Here is a 5,464-nt window from a genome sequence, read left to right as displayed (position 1 = left end):
AAGGCAAAGAAAAGGTTATCGAGTAGCCGAGTTGGAACCGTCTTACCCAACACGAGGTAAGTCATTAAGCATGTAGTGGGTAGTATTTTAAATGGTCATAATGTGTATGTATTGATGCTGATTGGGATGAATAAATATGCATATATATATGCATGTACGTATGTGATGATGAAATTGTTGAATGAAAGAGAAGAGGTAAGATGTAATGAGTTGTTGATCTCGGCACTAAACGTGCGGGATAACCATTTATGACCATGAGATTGGCGCTAAGTGCGCGGGATTAAATTGTACAGCACTAAGTGTGCGATTTGACTATGTTGCACTAAGTGTGCGAAATGAATATGATGCACTAAGTGTGCGAATTGACCATGCGGCACTAAGTGTGCGAGATGGACTATGTGGCACTAAGTGTGCGATTTGATTACGTAGCACTAAGTGTGCGAGTTGATTATATAGCACTGAGTGTACGGGCTCAATAAATATTCGTGAATCATTATGGACACTATGTGTGCGACATTATTGAGTCGATCGCGGACAGCGGATCGGGTAAGTGTCTCGAGTACGTGGCTAATAGGTGCTATGCTTATACTTGGTGTTGAGCTCGGTAAGTTCGAACCTATGTGACAAATATACTTGAAGTCACGTACATAAAATTTATCGTAGGATGGGTGAAAGGCCGTATAGTCGTTTGGTTGTAACGAAAATAAATCGAGTTATGAAATTGCTTCAATGTCCTATTGATGAGTATATAGAATGTGAATGCATGAATTGATATGAAATTGAATTGATAAGTTGGAGGAACTATGGTATGGTTCGGTATGGATGGAGTAAATTGTCTCGCTCCATTTTGTTTCCTCTTGTGATAATGTTGTTGATAGATGGTAGTGCATTGCTTATGACTTACTGAGTTATAAACTCACTCGATGTTTCCTTGTCACCCACTATAGGTTGCTTGGACTCATCTATTTTTGCGGGGTCGGGCCGTCGTTGAAGTCATCACACCGGATAGCAAGTTTTGGTATTCTCTTCTTAGTGTGCTTAGAAGATCATTTTGGCATGTATAAGCTAGTATGTCGTGTTTGAATTATGGCATGTAAACTTTAAGCCATGCGAAAATGGCACGAATGTTCGATTGAGTTGGATCAAGGGTAGGCATGAAATGAACCTAGTTACTTTCGTAACAGATGCTGGCAGCAGCAGTGTCATGAGATTGAAAAATCACTAAAAATAGTAGGAGTGGAATTAATTGATGAATAAATTATGTAATCGAAGCTCGATGAGTCTGCTTTCATGAGGAAGTAACGAAAAGATCATATGGGCAGTATATTAAGAGATAATCAGATTTTAGTGGGACAGGGCCAGAACGGTTTCTGGATTCCCTGCTCCGACTTTGGAAATTCATTATAAATTAACCAGAGATAATTAGGGGTCGTACCATATATGTACAGATTCCTCTCTGAGTCTAGTTTTCATAGAAACAAACGGCAACAGTATTGAAGCCCCGTGCAGGGAGATATCCCAGTCGTAATGGGCAAAGGTCAGTGTAGTCGACCCCTGCAACTTGGGGGACTTTGACTAATAAACTGTACTAATTGGCCCAACCAAAAATTCTAGAAAAAAATACATAGATGGGAACATGAGCCTAGTTTCTGGGAAAAATTACGAAACTGATTTTCGAGTTACGAAACTCAAGATATGATTTTTAAAGCGGCTAGTACACAGATTGGGCAGTGTCTGGAAAATAAATTTTGTAAGGGGTTAAAGCCAGTTAACACCTCGTGTTCGACTCCGGTGTCGGTTTCGGGTTCGGGGTGTTACATCTACGACTTTGGAAATAATTTAATTAAATTGATTTATTCGATGTGGAATTAAATAAGCCAGTCATGATAATTGTTCAATTAGAGAATTTAATTAAAGAATTTTCTTGAAAAATTAATTTGGAAAATCTTAGTGATTTTTAGGAAAACTAATTTTGATCAAGTAAAATTAAATTAATAAAAATAATATGATATTTTTGGAAATTAATTTTCAAGTCAGACAATTGGCCCAATGGGTAATTGAACTTGAAACTTGGACCTGAGATCGAAAATTGGGCTCAAGAACTAAAAATTGAGATTGAAACCCAAAATTGGTCGAATTAGGCCCAGTATGTGAAACCGGGTTGACATTCCAACTGGTGGCTTGATTGGATTAGTCAGGCCATCACTAGCTCAGATCGAATTGGCTCAGGTGCTGCGAGGGTGTCACACCTACGATAGCACCGCCTGACACAGCGTGCCGGCGACTACAACGGCAGTATTCCGATGGCTGGCAGATGATAGATAACAATGGTTCTTCGGTGGTTAAGTGGTGGAAGAAGTACATTCCTACTGGAACTTTACCGGATAATTTGATTTTAGATTAAGTATTCCAAAAAATATTATTTTAATAGTTTTAATATTAAATTTAATTTGATACTTATTTTGATAGTATTTTATTAATTTAATATTAAAATTATTATCTTAATATTAAATTAAATTAAATATTTATCTTATGGATAAATATTCTATTAATTTAATAAATTTAATATTAAATTTAATCTAATATTTATCTTGATAAGTATTATATTAATTTAATATTAAAGTGAATAAGTTTAATCATAGTTGAACTCACTAAACTCTCATTATATAGAGTCATGAGTCATTATTTTACGTACATTTGATTTCAAGAGAAAGTTCTAAAGAGAAAATTTTTTGAAGAAATTATTTTAGAAAATTTCTAGAGATATTTTTCATATTTACAATTTGACCCAAAAGTTTAGAGAAATTACGAAATTACCCTACTAGTAATTTTGTGAAAAATTTTCTGATTTGAAACGAGCCCAATCTCAGCAGACGTGAGCTTGAGGATAATAGAAAAGACTACTCGAGCAAAACATTCATCCTAGACGAATCGAAAATGTATAATTTTGACTAAGAGTTTATTATTTTAGATATCACAACCAAGTTCTTGTTTTTGGAAAAAAATTAAAATCTTGGTTTTTCTATTAAACTTATTTTCTGCTGTGTTTTCCAAACTTGTTTTTCCAACAATTGGTATCACAGTCAGGTTTTGCTCTATCTATAAATATAAATAGATAATCAAAATAAATTTCTCTTCTTCTTGAATGATTTAATTATATAGAAAGTGACATTCTTTAGAACTTATGCATATTTTGAGTTAAACATGGGAATAGATGTGGTATTATATGTTTTGTTATATAATTGTTATTTTTTGCCAAGATTTTGGTTTTTAAGAAATAGACTGTGGACTATCATCTCCATGTAAGACTGTTTTTTTTAAATTGATATAATTCTTGTGAAGTTGGAAACAGACAAAGGACTTAAATGTAATTTTTCCAAAAGAGGTTGATGAGGAGAAGATGAAACAATGGCGGTTGAAGACCCAAGGAATGCCTTGTGGTGAAAAATTGTGTAATTTTTGCTTTTCATTTATTTTTTAGAAATAGAACTATGGAAACCTTGGCTGACAATTTTATTTTAATTACCCATCTCCTTATATATATATTTTTATAATTGTTTATAATATTTATATTATGGTATATTATAAGTTTGTATATATGTATGAGATGATCCACAGTTGATTGATTAAAAAAATAAGAAGTGTGGTAATGAGAAAATATATATGTTTTATTATTCCATTCACTTCTTTACGTTATTCGATTGCTATGAGAAGTGTGGTAATAAGAATGTGCATGTCTAAGATTGGCTTTGGCAAGGAAAGACTTGGTTTTTAAGTGGCCAAATGTAACACCCCAACCCCGGCCTAGATGTTATGGCCAAGTTTGAAGAGCTACATTAAACCATTTTTGGAAAATCAACTTTTAATAATGAAATTCAAAAGATATGAAACATATAAAGGATTATAAACAATCAGAAAGTCAAAGAAATAACGATGAAATTACTGATAACATAATAAGATAATTAAGCAGAATGACTAAGCTCGTCATACGCCAACTCGATCAGGTCTGTGGGTTACCTGAAATCCAAACATACAAACTAGTTGAGTTTATAACTCAGTGTGTGTAACTTATGTATACAATCAAACAAATATATATATTAGTTAGGTGTTCAATTTCTCTTTATTTAGATAACTCTCAAATTTGAATATAGAGTCAAAAATAGAGGATACTCGATATAGATATAGAACAGATCAAATACAGATGCAGAACATATCAGATACAGATGCAAATTCCTACCTCCATTCTCTACACACCATCTTTGTCCATCCCAACACACCATACAGGGTATAAAGTACCCATCTAGCCTTACACACCACTTAGTGTCGGTATGACATGTTTTAGAATGCTTGTAGACTAGCTGCCAGATCAAAATGCAATAAATCACCAGAATCAGATAGATGATTGTGGCTTAGCCACTAAAATCGACAAATTATTAAACTGCCCACACAATCCCAACCTAATATAGATGTAGATTTATCAGATATCAGATATGCATATACAATGATACAAATTTAGATCATACTCATGTAATGCTATCACATTAAATTATTAGATTTCAAATCAATATATATGTGTAAACAACAGGTTATTTAGTAATAGATCATCAGATAACGGATTTCATTGCCTGAATTAGATCATACGAACCCTACGGTAAGCCTACGTTTAAATTGAACGACATTTACGACTATAGGGAAAAAATTTTGATTCTTGGCCCGTACGTCCCTGTGGATTCGTACGACCTGGATGGCTGGCCTGTGTGGTCCAGATGACCTAGCACACGCCTGTATGGCCCACCTTAGTGTCACACACAGCCTGCCACACAACCTAGAACATGACCTAGCACTGGGTCCTGGACCCAAAACAATGAGTTACATGGTCTAGCATACGGCTAAACACACATTCGTCTGTCTCAAGACCCAAAAGTTCTCTCACACGGCTTGGACACACGCTCGTGTCTCTGGCTCGTATGACTCTAATTCCAAAACAGTGAGTTACACGACCTGGACACACGTCTATATCTCTGACCCGTGTGACTTTAATTCCAAAATAGTGAGTTACACGACCTACCACATGACCTAACACACGGCAGTGTGGCTCACACTACCTACCACATGGCTTGGCACACGACCATGTGGTATCAGCAGCCGTGGTTTTCGGCTTTAGCTATTCGCAGAATTTTGGGTTTTCGTTACACGCCTGGTATGAGTTTGACGTAGAAGTAGCAAGGGTGAATCTGAAACCTAAAATCGACAATATTATTACCAATTAAACAATTATTCTCAAACGAATCGTAAAAAATTATCTTATCTAACCAAAACTATGTCGAAAAGTTTTGACACAAAATCCCTAACTCGAAATTCACACACTCATTGTGCACGTAACAACAATTAACTGAACTAACACATTGGAGGAACGATATTGTCAATATCTTTTCCTAAAAAAAATACCAATCTAACACTTAAA

This window comes from Gossypium hirsutum, chromosome A03, assembly GCF_007990345.1.
Source record: "Gossypium hirsutum isolate 1008001.06 chromosome A03, Gossypium_hirsutum_v2.1, whole genome shotgun sequence".
In the NCBI taxonomy this organism is placed as follows: Eukaryota; Viridiplantae; Streptophyta; class Magnoliopsida; order Malvales; family Malvaceae; genus Gossypium; species Gossypium hirsutum.
The sequence above is the reverse complement of the archived record's forward strand: the minus strand, read 5'-3'. Positions refer to the sequence as shown.